This window comes from Cynocephalus volans, chromosome 3 (assembly GCF_027409185.1).
Source record: "Cynocephalus volans isolate mCynVol1 chromosome 3, mCynVol1.pri, whole genome shotgun sequence".
Lineage (NCBI taxonomy): Eukaryota > Metazoa > Chordata > Mammalia > Dermoptera > Cynocephalidae > Cynocephalus > Cynocephalus volans.
This window is the reverse complement of record NC_084462.1, coordinates 175,119,622-175,133,906: the sequence shown is the minus strand read 5'-3', so window position 1 is coordinate 175,133,906 and position 14,285 is coordinate 175,119,622.

The following is a 14,285-nucleotide window of genomic DNA, read 5'->3' as shown; positions in this document are numbered from 1 at the left end:
ACCAGTTGTTTGCATTGAGAAGCAACTCCATTGCTCTTGGAAGGAAAACTGCTCTTACTTTGAGTTTTCTTTTTTGTTTGTTTTGTTTTGTTATAGAGATGCGGGAGTAAGCCTCAGTGAGGGAAGGTCACATGCCCCAAGAACACCAAGTGCTTTTGGTCAGAGCCAGCTCCACGCCTAGATCTTCACTCAGTACTCATCCTGGGGGCACCAGGCCAGTGGCACTGGCACCACCTGGGAACTTGTGAGAGGTGGGAAGGCTCCCCCACACCCCCAACCTGCTGAATTAGACTCTGTATTTTATTAAATCATCAGATGATTTGTGCACTCATAAAGGTTTAAGTAGGGCCGGCCCCGTGGCTCACTCGGGAGAGTATGGCACTGATAGCGCCGAGGCCACGGGTCCGGATCCTATATAGGGATGGCCGGTGAACTCACTGGCTGAGCGTGGTGCTGGCAACACCATGCTGAGGGTTGCAATCCCCTTGCCAGTCAGAAAAATAAATAAATAAGTAAATAAATAAAGGTTTAAGTAGTCCAGACAACTCCAACCCTATCTGAATTTGGGGGTGGAGGGAGTGATGGCTTGAATGTGACTTGTTTGGGAGTTGTCATTTGTGAAGTGCACACTAGAGGCCAGGAGCTTCTTAGTTTTTGCAATGTGTATTTTATCTCATTTAATCCTCACAAAAGTGTTGACTACAAAGCCAGTACTTTATTCCCATCTTGCTGCTGAAGAAATCAAGACCCTGAGAGGTCGAGCGTACTTGCCCAAAGCCACACTGGTAGATGAGATTTGAACCCAGGTCTGTCTAACAGGCAAGCCTGGATTCTCAATGCTATAGACGACTGCTATGATTTGAATGGTCGAGCCCCTCCAAAATTCGATTGAAACTTAATTCCCAACGCAGTAGTATTAAGAGGCAGGGCCATTAGGAGGCTCTGCCCTCGTGAATGGGATTAGTGCCAGTCCACAGGGCAACACATGGCAGAGAAAACATCCTATTGCTTATTGCTAGTTTTAAATGAAGGCTATCCTAGTAAACAATCAAACTAAGGAGAAAAGTTAGAAATCATGCCCAGTCCAACCTGCAGGAGAAGTGAGACTATAAGTGTAATCAAGAGCTATGGATTGGGGTTCTCCTGAGCTGGGGTGGTGGGGGCGAGGGCTTCAGCCACACACTCCCCCCGCCCCGACATCTGCACAGAGCCCAGCAATGACCCAGCCACTGCTGGCAGCCCGCTGGTCTCCCCTGCAGGAATGAAGGGGCTGCCACAGGCCTCCACCACTCCCCCCTTCCTCCTCCCACCCTATGGCCTTCCCCCTTCCTTCCGCCCCTTCCCCCACAACAGTTTGGCAACATCATTATAGAATGTAAAAATATATATATATTAATAAATAAATAAACTTAGAAAAAAAAAAGTGTCATGGATTGGGTAAAGGAACTCCCTGTACTAGCTCGAGGGAATTAGCCAGCCCTTTTCACCCTCCTGCTATGTGAAGACGCAGCAAGAGGCACCATCTTGGAAACGAACAGCAAACCCTCACTGGAAACCACATCTGCTGGTGCCTTGGCCCTGGACTCCCCAACCTCCACATCTGCTAGAAGTAGATTTCTGCTCCTCGTCAATTATCTACTCTAAGGTATTTTGTTATAGCTACAGGAATGGACTGGGACACCAACCTTCTAAGTGCTTTAACTCCTTGTCTAAATGAAGAAGCTTAAAAAAGGATGTCCCTTTTTCAAAATTGTAAGCTTCATAATGAATATCTATTACTTGAGAACACAAAAAGACTCAGAGTGTCTAAGAAAGTGTGCAGAGCTGTTTGTTCCTCCACTGAATAAACCCAGTCAACTAAATTTTTTAAATAAACTGTTTTAGAACAGCTTTATATTTACAGGGAAAAAATATAAAGATAGTACAGGGAGTTCCCATATACCCCATACCCAGTCTCCCCTGTGCTGTGAGCCATCCTGCAATAGGATGCATCCTGCATGGGAGCCTGAGTGATACCCCTTGTTCTGCAGGCTACAAGGGGGTCCCCCATGTGTGACACGGCTCTGTGGAATTTCTTGTTTGTTCACCTTTGTTTGCTTGACAAGGCTTCCCAAAATTAAACAGCCTAACCTTTTGGCTTAGTATGGCTTTGGGAGATTCTGAGGGCCCTGGAGTTTCTCAAAGGACATGTTAAAATACACCAAAATTAACTGGTTTATTTAAAGGGCATTGTCAGTACTAAAGGGGTTTTTGATGCATGTTCCCGGTATGGGTTGGCTGAATTTAATTTTGTTATTAATCTTTTTTGTTAGTGATGTGTGCATGGACCCATTGTGGTTGTGGTCATGCTCTTGTACGTGTGGAATGAAGTTATGTTGGATTTCTATCCACATCCCCCAGGGAGGTGGTGGGTCTGAGTGCTGTGGTATTTACAATTAATTGATCATCAACCAGTTACAGATTTCTTTGTTCCTCCCACTCCCACAGTTTCACTTGATTTACCAAGAACATGTTCTTTCCTGAGTAATGATAAGAACGATATAGTGTGTTTTTGTTAGTTTGAGTAGGATCATTCAACTTGTCACTTTGTCCCTTGTGCTATTCCCGGAGTCTATTGGCAGGGAAATAAAAGGTATAAACATTGTGATTTTGATTATAAATTAAAATGATCAATATAGGGTATAAGCAATATTAAATTGTTAACCTTAACTAATCAATGTTATTAAAATTAAGTGTAGTAAGTATAAGTAAGATTTAAAAAGGGTTAAATTGTAAGTTAAGCGGGTTAAGAATTACAGTTTAAACTAAAAGTCTGTTGCTCTTTAAAGCCAAGCCTGCTGCTATTGTATAGTTTCCTGGCCACAAGCCACAGGCTTTGGGGTGAACTATTGATGCATGAGTAGATGTTTTTGTCACAGCATGAGTGCCTTGGAACGTTTTGACCTTTCTTTTTCAATAGAAACAAAATAAAAAATGTTTTGATTAAAAGATAAATCAATATGTAAAAGATTACGTAAAAACATATAAATAAAGCAAGATTCTTGTGGTTGTTGTCCACACTTGCACTAGACATCTGTGGTCCGTCTCTTTCTTTCCTCGCCGACGCCACACCACCTATTCAGGTGCAACGAATCCTGCGGAGCTGGTCTCCGGCACCCCTGCTATCAGCATCTTACACTAGTGTGGTGCTACACATCTTACACATTTGTCAAAATGAATGAACCAGTAGTGACAACTTGTTACTTCCTAAGTCCATACTTTGTTCAGATTTCATTAGACTTCACCTAATGTTCTTTTTCAGCCCCAAGATCCCACCACATTACACTTAGTCATGGGGCCTCCTTCGTTTCTTCTTGGCTATGATGGTTTTCCTTAGACTTTCCTTGTTTTTGATGACCTTGACAGTTTTGAGGATCACTGATCAGGTATTCTTTAGCAGGCCTCTCAGTTCAGATTTGTCTGATGCTTTTCTCAAGATTAGACTGGGGTTTGGGGAGAAAGATCACAGAGGTCCTCACGTTATACCAAGGGAGGATACACATGAGGGTACTTTAGAAAGTTTGTGGGAAAAAGGGAATTGGAAAATAATACAAATCTTTCCATGAACTTTTTGAAGTGCCCTCATACTGTCATCACAACCTATCGGTGTTGCTGTTCACCCTGATCACCTGCAGGGTTGGGGTTTGTTAGGTTTCTCTGCTGTGAAGTTACCCCTCCTCCCTACCCCTTTCCACATGGAAGGAAGTCAGTCTGTGCAGCCCTCTCTTATGCAGTGGGGAGTTATGCTCTACCTTCTCAAGGGCAGAATATTTACATAAATTATTTAGACTTCTTCTGCATGTAAAATTTGTCTATTCTATTCCGTTTATTTATTTATTCAGTCATGTATTTATATCAGCATGGACTCATGGACATTTATTTTATAATTTGGCTTATAATCTAATACTACTTTATTTAATGTGTCGCTCAAATGTTTCTAGCTGTGGCCACTGGGAGCTCTTTCAGTTGGCTCCTCTGTCCCTTTGACTTGCCCTATCATTGCGGGTTTTCTCTGGAGCACTTCCTTGCTTTCCGACTTCCAAAAGCTCCAGGTTCATCTAGTATATTCCTTTCCCCAGCCCTAGAACCAGCCATTCCTCCAAGGGACTGCTGGAGGTCTTCTGTTTGTGTGTGCTTCACATCGTTGTCAGTTTGTCCCCTGATGTCAGCCTGACCACCTTTGCTACCTGCTCCTGCGCTAACTCTCAGTGTCTCTTCTCTCTCCTAGTTGATTGCTCCAGCAGCTGCCAGCTGGGAACCCAAGGCCCCATGGTATCAGAGCCATTGCGACGGTGCCCACCTCTCCGGCTCTGTGCTCCTCACCCTCCACAGCCAGCCTTTGGTGGCTTCCTCTCCTGTGCCAAGCTTTCACTCTTGGGCCTTTCCTGCCTCTCCAACGCTGTTTTAAGGCCCTTCTCCTCCAGGTCTCACTCAAGCATCCCAGCGTAGGGAGTCCTTCACTCACCAGCCTGTCCAAGATGAGTTTCTTAAGTTATTTCCTGTCTCGATATCTACCTTCTTTAAAACAGCAATGATGTCATCAATTGATTTTTAATCTCTCTTCACCTCTAGTCTGTAAGCTCAAGTGGAACCACATCTATTTTGTCAAGGGTAATACGACTTTGTCAAGGGAAAACGGCGGATTCTGGAAACCGCCTGGGTTCAAATCCTACCTCTGATGCTCACCAGCAGTGTGATCTCGGGCAACTCACTTAATCTCTCTGTGTCACAGCTTCCTCATCTGTAAAATGGGTGTGATAATAGAATACGTGTAAAAAGCTTAGAGCAACGCCTGAAACTTAGAACATGATTATAAATGTTATTATTTTTTTCTTAGGAGTCTTCCAGATGGGCAGTTTCATGAGTTCTGGTGTCTTATTGACTAAGATTTCACGGCACAACATAAACTTGAACAATTCACAAGCAGCATTCGGGTCTGGGTGGTGAGCGCACTTGGTTGGAGCACAGCCTCGTAACACCAAGGTCAAGGGTTCGGATCCCGGTATCAGCCAAAGAGAAGTGAGCATTTCAAACAGCACCTTCTATCACATTGCAGAATGTGCAGTAAAAGGCTACCTTACAGCCCCTGCAGTAGCTGAAGTGTGGGAGATTCTGCCTCTTAAAATGATAAGATCCCCTTAGGGACTTTTGTTCACCCAGACTCCTCCAGGCCACACGCGGCTCCTCTGGCCTCCAAACATGCATCAACTGTTCCTGCCAGCACTCCTTTGTTCATGCTGCTCCCCACAGCTGAAATACCTGCCATTACCCCTCCCTTCCTCCTTCCCACCCTTTCTGGAAAACCCCTGGCACGTGGTTTGGCACTAGGGGTGCAGGGATGAGCAGTATTGCAGACCTGGCCCTGCCCTTCCAGAGGCACAGACCAACTGCCTGATTGCTCCCCAGCCTCAAGTCCTGCTGGTACATTGAAGCTGGCTTCCTTACCAAGCCCCTCCCACAGAGGTCTCTCTTGCCTTTCCTGCCTCATGTACCACTTAATATACCAGACTTGTGTATCTCCATAGCAATGACCTTACTAATAGTAGTGATAACCAGTGCTCAGAATGCTCCTTAGATCCCAAGTGCTTCCCAGACATCATCTCCTTTGAGCCTCATGTCAACCCTTGAGGCAGGTGACTTGGGGTTACATGTCCTATTTATATGACCTCAGGGGTTGCACTGTGTCCCCAGCACATGGTCAGTACCTAGCACATGCCTGCTGAGCAAATGCAGGAATGAACAAACACAAGAACCCTGGCTCAGGGGCTCGCATCCCCTCCCTAGTGAGTGCGGGTCTGGGGCACGACTCCTGGGTTTTAGGCTCCAAGCCTGTTCTCCTGTGCAGGGAGATGGAAGGAAGGGCTTCCAGGATACACGGTCAGGCATGTTTCTGGTGTTGTTATCGGCAGCCCCTGTGGGATAGGATGGGGAGACAATGTCAGTGTTTCTGATTTTCTGACTACTTAGTATTATTTAATAATAGGCATCATTCATTAAGGGCATCCTACATGCTAGGTGGCTTACCTGTGTCATCTCATTTCATCTTCCCAACAGCTTTGTGACATAGGTAGACTTGTCCCTCTTTGCAGGCGCAGATCAGAAAGGAGAGGCTGTTTGCCGAGCTAGTGGAATGAAGCCAGTGTTCGAATCAACACTGCCTGTCCAAATCCTTTGCCACATGCTCTGACATGTCATATTACAAACTGGGGCAAACTCCCTCGGGGTTCTACATTCAAAGGATCTAAGAGGAGAAGAGGAGAAGGAGGAGCAAGAAGAGGAAGAGGAAGAGGAGGGGAGCAAGTGCTGAATGGAGTCATGGGGAGGTGAGGGGCTGGCGGTGCTGCTTTGCTGAGGTTCCTGTCACCGCACAGCACACACACAAACCTCCCTCTGCTTCGGCCCCCCCTCCCGACTACCTGTGGCTTCTTTTCCACATCTCCTCCCCATAACCCCCCTCCTGCGAAGCCCTAGAATTTCAGTTCTAGAAGACGCTCAGAAACCAAATCATCCACTTCCTTCCTCTTATAAATTATATCACTGAAGATCAGAGAAGGAAAGAGGCTTAGTCAAGAGCGAGCAGCAAATTGATGCCAGGTGGTACCAGAAGCCAGATTCTCCGATTCCTATGCCATCACCCCAGGTGACCTTGAGGTAACATGGTAACCTGGCCTCACCTGGTTTCACCTGGGAGTTGCCATGGGGATTTGCATAATCCATCCTCCATCCTAACTCTGTGCCTGTCCAAGGCCTGCAGAGTAGATCCCCTGAAGAAGGGGAGGGGAATTAATTGCCACCCTTTACTCACCTAAGGACTCTCTCTCACCCCCACAATGAGGCATTAGAAAAAGAATGCAAAGACTTCTTTCTTGAGGCTCTGCATCCTTCTGCATTGCTCTTTCCTCCTCCCCCAGATCTCAGCCACAGCAGCAGGGACCCGGCTGCAGAGCCCAGACTTCCAAATTACTGTGGGATCAGACTCCCCAGTTCATCAGCCCCTGGCACCCAGTGTCTGGTGAGAATGGAACCCACAGCATGATGAATAGTCACCGATTAATTTCCATCCTGATAGCATGGATCCATCCACCTCACCATTAAGAGAGCTCCATGCTTGGCAAGGGAGATGCAGGCAAACAGATGAATATTTTTATGATCCAACTCTGAGTAAATTCATTTGAGGGCCTGTTTAGCTTCAGGGCAAGCAGGAAGAGATTAAATAAGTTAATGGATGTGATTGCACTTTCTAAACTGTAAAATGGATGTGGAAGCACTTTCTAACTGTAAAGTGTTACGTAAATGTGAGCTGCGGTGGGTGTGAGAGCCATCCAGAGAGGGTGTTAGTGAAGCGTGGGTGGCAGGTCTCCAGAGCCAGGAACCGGCAATCTCTGCTCCAGCATCTCCAGCTACTCTGTGAATTTAGGTTTATAATTTTTGCTATCAAGTGAATGTTTTTTCTCCTCTTTTGAGGAACTTTCCTTTGCAGCAGGCTGAGCTACCCTACCACATGGCTTCAATTTAAAAGTTCCTCCTGATGGCAAGGAAAATCTTCAGTCAGTTCCTTCCTTAATCAATATATGATTCATATGAAATTAGTTAAATGTGGTAAGTCCTAGAGAACATTGATTCCTTGAAGCTCGGTAAAAGGCATACACAGCTGTATGAACAGTTTGATATTTTTCTTACCAATAATTATCATTAGTGATTACATGACTGCCTACATTTGTCAAACCTCACAAATTTTATGCTTAAAACTGGTCAATTTTATCATATGTAAATTATGCCTCAATAAAGCTGATTTTTTTTAAAAGGCACAGACCCCTAAGAAAACTGGTATTTTTCAAACAATTATTACTAGTTAAATTTAACCTAATGTATTGCTAGGTACTGTAAGGGAGGAAAAATATCATTTCCTCACCCATTGATAGGTTCATGGCTGAGGCCCCATAACAGAAGACAGAAAAACAAGAGAAAAGCATACAAATTTACTTGATATAAGATTTTTGTGGCAAGGCAGTCTTCATAAGGAAAATGAAGACCCAAAGAAACAGGGAAGGTTCTGTATTTTTATGCAAAGTTGGATGACGAGTGGATAGCTGCAGGACAAAAGAAGTATGATCAAATGGTAATCGCTGGAGGAACTTGGCAGGTCCTACTCAGATTTGTTCCCCATGTCCCTGTGTCTCCAGAGTTAAGAATGTTTCTTTCCTCCAGTATAGGGATGGTGCCTCTCACATGAGGGTCTCGACCAACTTCAGGGGAAAAGGGCTGGGGACGGTGAGACTGACATTCCTGCTTCTGCTGTTTTCTCAAATGACAAGGTGTCATATTTGATATTTGGGGGTACCTTGTCCTGAACCCCATCGGTATAGAATGCTCCTTTCTACATTATCATAGATTTTATCTTCAGGACACACAACTCAGGCTGAAATAGATTTCTGAAACTTCAGCAAGCTCCACATCAGAAACCCCTGTCAGGATTTTCTCATGTTTTATAGCTTTACATTTTAAATTATAAAGCCTTTTTTTTTTTTCTATAATAGCTTCCTTCTAATTACAGGAAATCCCTTGCTTAACTTTCTAACATGTTTAATAAACTAGAAAATTCTACCTGACTCTCTTCAGCCACAGTCCTCACTGGGCAGATGCTCTGGGAGGAAATTTAAAGGTCATTTCAATGGACTGCAGGGAAAGAGTGTTCTCTCTTCACCAGCTGTGTTCTAGTTGGAAGTTCCTAGGGATGTATAATTTTAAAGTCAAGCAAGATAAGCTTTTCTTTGTAACAATCTAGCTTGGACAGTGGGCCCAGCATTTTCAATGATTCTTATTATTAAGTGGGAACTTTTGTTTCCAACTCTTGATATTTCCACTATTAAGGAAGGAGCGTGATTAATGTAACTCCTAAAGAATCCTATTTCCTCTCGTAGGGAGGGAATTTGACTAGTGACCTCTCTCTGACCCCTTTACTCAATATCTCGAGGGATGAAGTGATTTATCTGGTTGGCAAATATGGAAAAATAAAAAAGGCAGGCTCTGGGTAGGTCCTCTAGTCTTTGTCTTGAGAGTGAGCCAGCCTGTGGCGGCATTTTCTGCTCCTCCATGTCCCAAGACTAACCCGGGCAAATGCCTCCCCATGTGAACCCAGTGTCCTGTCCCACTCCAGCTGCTGGGACTGGGTGGTTAAGTCAGTGCAATTCTAGGTTGTTAAACTAGTAAATCCACTTACACAAGGACACAGGCCACATCCTCCAACCTAGCCTTTGTGATATCTTGATGTTCCATCCACCATTTTAGAAGGAGAAGGGGACTGTTATTATCAAACTACCCTCAAATATCCTTAACACCTGTAAGACAAGGCAATAAACATGCATTAAATTCTCAGTCCTGCCACTTAACTATCAGGTGACCTGCCACTTGATCTTTCTGAGCTCTAACTGTGAAACATAAGGAATAATGATACCAGCAACAAGGTGCAGGTGTGAAAATCAAATGAGATAATGGACAGGAAAGAGCTTGGTAAACTGTGACAACCTCTATGCAAATGAGCCAAAACATTGCAACAAGGTCTTTATTAAACATCCACAATGCACACATGCATGCAGAGATCCAAGCTATTTACATGACATCTGTTTACTTAGCGCCTCATACATCATTGTCCACTTTATAAGTCTTGATTCTGGGGCTAACCCTGAGCAAGACTTTTTAGCAGGGAAGGCACCACTATGGTGGATGTCACATGAATGTAGAGAGGTGGCTGGGAGCTTAGGCTCTTGTGCCAAACACAACTGGTTTGATTCTCAGCTCCAGCACTCACTAGCTGGGTGTATGTGAGCGAAATTATTTCACCTTTCTTAATCTTGGATTCCTTGTCTGCAAAATAAGGATAATAATAACTGAAGGTGGTAATGGAACCTGCTTTGTAGGGTTATTATGAAGGGTAAATGAAGTAAGGCATGGGATGAGCCCAACACAAATTCGGGCACATCGTAGGTATTCATTACATGTCACCAGACATTACAATGTGTACCCACCATCTCCCTATAACACCCATAATATTCACAATCCCCAGACTGGCCAGGGTCTCACCAAAGGTCCCTCTCTGAGCCCAGCTCCCTTCCCAGGCCCTGTACCCACTCATCTCAGCAGCCCCATGTTCTCAATTCTCCTGACAAACCACGCACCTCATGCCCTGTTTACCCCAAGCTCCTGGAGGTGAACAGGAGCTGTGCTCATTCATTCATTCATTCATTCATTCAGCAAGAGCAGACTTAGCACCCACTCCATGCCAAACCCTGGCTGGGAGTTGGGGTCACAGAGACACATCGGTCTCATTCTTCCGCCCTGGAGGAGCTTACCTATGAGTGGGCAACAGACAGAAATATCCCCACTCCACAGCAGGCTGAGAAGGGGCAGCCCCAGAGGGACGGGCAGTGCTTTGGGAGCACAGGACATGATTCTTTCCAAAGATGTCACATTTAACTAGAATTTTGAAGGCAGGAGATGCTGAGGAAGAGCCTCCCAAACAAAGGGAAGGGTAAGGAAAAGAACTGAGGTGAACAAAGGCATAAAGCTAAGAAACTATAAGGATTATTCAAAGAAACATTATAGGGATTCAGAGTCTAAGGTGCTTGGAAGGAAGCCAAAGAGAAGAGGAAGAACTTGGTTATCAGAGATAAGGTTGGTCAGGTGAGCCAGAGTTAGGCTTTGCAGAGCCCTGTGTTCCATGCAAAGGATTTCTATGTGCTCTGGGAATTATTGAAGGTGATTGAGCCAGGGCAGGCAATAATGAGGACAATGACACGAGCAAGTGGAAGACTTGATTGTGGCAGAGGGGGGAGAACCAGAAGCCTTTTGAAAAACTGTGGGCAGAGTAATCTCTAGTCACTGGTCACTCATCCATCCAAGAAATGTTTGCTGAGTTCCCTGGGCCAGGCAGCAGCTGCATCTTTGAATGGGACACTCAAACCTTCCTGGGCCTTCGTTTCTTCATCCACGAAGGAGGAGCATCACTATTCAGGGCCGAGGCTGGGCTGTCTGGAGTCAGATCTTATGGAGTCAACCATAGGTTGCTCCTGCTGCTTTCTGGAGCCATCTGCAGCCTTCAAAGGGCACTCTCTAGGACCCTTCTCTGCCCAGCCAACTCTTCTGGGCTAGAGGGCTTAAAATATCCCCCCAGCCATTCCCAAGTTCCACTAGACTGTCATCTCCTGAGGACAGGGACAGATGCTTCTATATCACCTGGACACACCTAGTAGGTGCTTGCTCAGAAATTGCATGTCACATGAATGTCAGCATCCTCTGAAAGGACATATTCTCTAGACACAGGAGGAATCACAGGTTCCAAGGGGGATTTTTCATCTACTGAGCCTTTACTTCCTGCACAGATACTGTGTCTGGGGTCTTTAACGACCTTTACTTAGCCCTCCAAGAACACTAGGAAATAGGTATTTGTATTTTCATGTTCCCAAGGACCATGCATTAGGACCTGATAGACAAAACATGGCATTTGCCTGAAGTCACAAAGCAAGGACACAGCAGAGCTGGGACAAAACACAGATGGGGCTGGCTCTGCATCCAGGGTTCTTTCTGCTACATCCCACCTTGAAATCACACTGGCCCTGCCCCTGTGCAGCACTTCTTACCCTCTGGGGATTTGAGGTGGCCCCCGAATATCTCAGGTCCCTTGGCACAATGGCCCCTCCCCTTCAAAGAGAACAGGGCTGCTGTGACAAAATGACGTGAGGATGAAATACCACTGAAATGTACCTCATCCGTCACCTACTCCAACAGGAAAGACAAATTATTAAACATGCCTTGTGTGCCCTTTAAAACCCTGGTGGGGAACAACAATTAAAACTTCTCATTGCAGGAGTTACTCTAGAGACAAATGAAAGGAAATTGAACGTGGAAACAGGGGGAGAGAGGATTTCCATGAGGGATCTGGGTAGCTTCAGGACTGTTCTGAGAGATCCTTTTACAGCAGGCTTAGCCAGCAGTCTTTGAATGGAAACTTTTAAGAGCAAACCTCCAAAATTTCTGGAATAGGCAGGGACAACAGAGTTCCTGAATATGAATATGTGTGTGTGTTGTACATACAAACATTTATATGTATGTGTGTACACACACACACAGTTGCTCATAAAAATGCTTTCTGACTTAAAAAATAAAAGATGTTCAGTCAAGAAAATCTTGAAATTAAAAGTCAGGAGGAGAGGAGAAATCCCCTTTCATCCTACCCCCCTTGTCTTTCCCTTGTCCGGTAAGCAGGTCCTCTCAGGCACAGAGTCACGGATTCTGATGCACGCCATTCCTTTTCTCTTTTCACATATTCAAAACAATGATTTGGAAGGGAAGGGAGGTCTTTATTTAGCACCTGCAATGTGCCAGGTAAGTGTTTGCTGTCTTGCCTTTACTGCTTTGTTTAATTTTTACAGCAATGCCAGGAGGTCAGTATCATCATCCCTGTCTTCAGGATGAGGAAACTGAGGCTCAGAGTGGTTCAGAAACTTACCAAGTCACCCAACCTCTGAGTGCTGGAGCCCGGGTTCCTACTTGGCTCTGACAGACTCCGAAGTCCCTGTTATTCCCAAGCACCCTGGGGGAACAATGTGGGAAAAAATTAAGACTTGGCTCGTACTCTCAATTGCTCATGGTGTGACAGGGACAGTCAGATATGCACAGCATTGACCTGAAGCCCAGACAAAAGGCTGCCACTGTGAGAAGTTACATGTAAGTCCAGCGAGAACTCACAGAAGGAGCATACTACTTTTGGTTGAACAGAGGTAAAAGGAGATCAGGTTAACGGAAAGGGTGACATTTTAGCTGGTCCTAGAAAAGGGGCTGGGATTTTAAAGGGCATATTGGGGGAGGTGAAGGGCCTTCGAGGCAGAGGTAGCAGCCTGAAAAAAGAAAAAGAGGTAGAATACTCAAGAGCCATAAATAGAAGATAGGTTTCTTTGGCTGGAACTTGCATATGTGTGAGTGAAAGACTCAGAAAATGAAGCTGGAAATTAGGTTAGAGACAGACATTGAAGGGCCTCGAATGCTTGCTAAGGGTCTGAACTTCTGTTACTGAGCAGAGGAGTGATATGCCCTGAATAACTGTTTAAGGGAATCACTATAGGAGCAACTCGAAGGCTGAATTGAAGGAAGGAGAAGCTTTCCCTGGTAGGAAAACCAGGTAGGATGCAGTTACCGTCACAGAGCAGAGGGCTGTAAGGGTGGGATGGTAGCAGTGAGGAAGAGATAAGAGGAGGAGAGGACCGGAATGTGAGATATGTCAGAGACAGAAATGATAAGACTCAGATTGAAGAGATTTGGGCCTGAGTTACTGAGTAGATGGTGGGGCCATCAATTGGGAGAGGGAGCCCAGGAAGAGAAGCAGGCTTTGGGGGAAACACAATGAAATCCATTTTTGTCCAGTTGAGTTCAAGGTGCCTCTTAAGCATCCAGGTGGAATGTCCAGTAGACTAGACAAGTGGATGGATGAATGCGTCAAGTGTTGGAGATGCTGGTCTAGCACCTTCCAACACTTCCCACTGCAAACCCAGTGGAGGCCTTAGAGATCATCTGTCCCAGCTTCATCATCCCTGCTGCAGACCTAGCCTCCCACTCACTGACCCTCCAACACCCATCTCCAGAGCCACTCCCTTTATTTCCTCATCCCCGGGATCTTACTCCTTCTTACACCATAACTTCCGGTGTTCTCCACTCTGATCTAACCTTCTCATTTCCTCAAGCCTTCATTCCGGGCAGCTTTGGCAGCACTCTTGCCCCCTCAGCCTCTCCATCTTCTCCAGTCTTTGGGATCCCTCATGCCCATTTTTCATCCCTGCCCAGCTTTTACTCCATAGTAGACTGTCTAAACCATTCTTTCACCAATGACCTTGATTCCTTTGTGCCTCTGTCCCTGCACTGCACCCAGCTGGAAAAACTCCACTGTTCCATCAATACAAAATCCTACCTTCTTTTCTGTCCCTATGTTAGATTGCTGAGCAGGAGAAAAATCATGCAACTGCATTGAGGGAGTGTACCAAAAATCCACGGTCTTTTCACAACTGGGCAACCCACACCATTGTCAAAACTTTTACTTGTCCATGTCAGCTCTCTTTCTAATTCCATCTTTGCTCTTGCTCCATGAGATGTCCCCTCTTTTTCCTGCATCTTTAGCCTGCTCTTCTCAGCTGGCTCCATGTTCTCATCTGTTCTTAACTTGGGGGAGTTCCCCAATGCATTCACTGACTTCCCTTCAC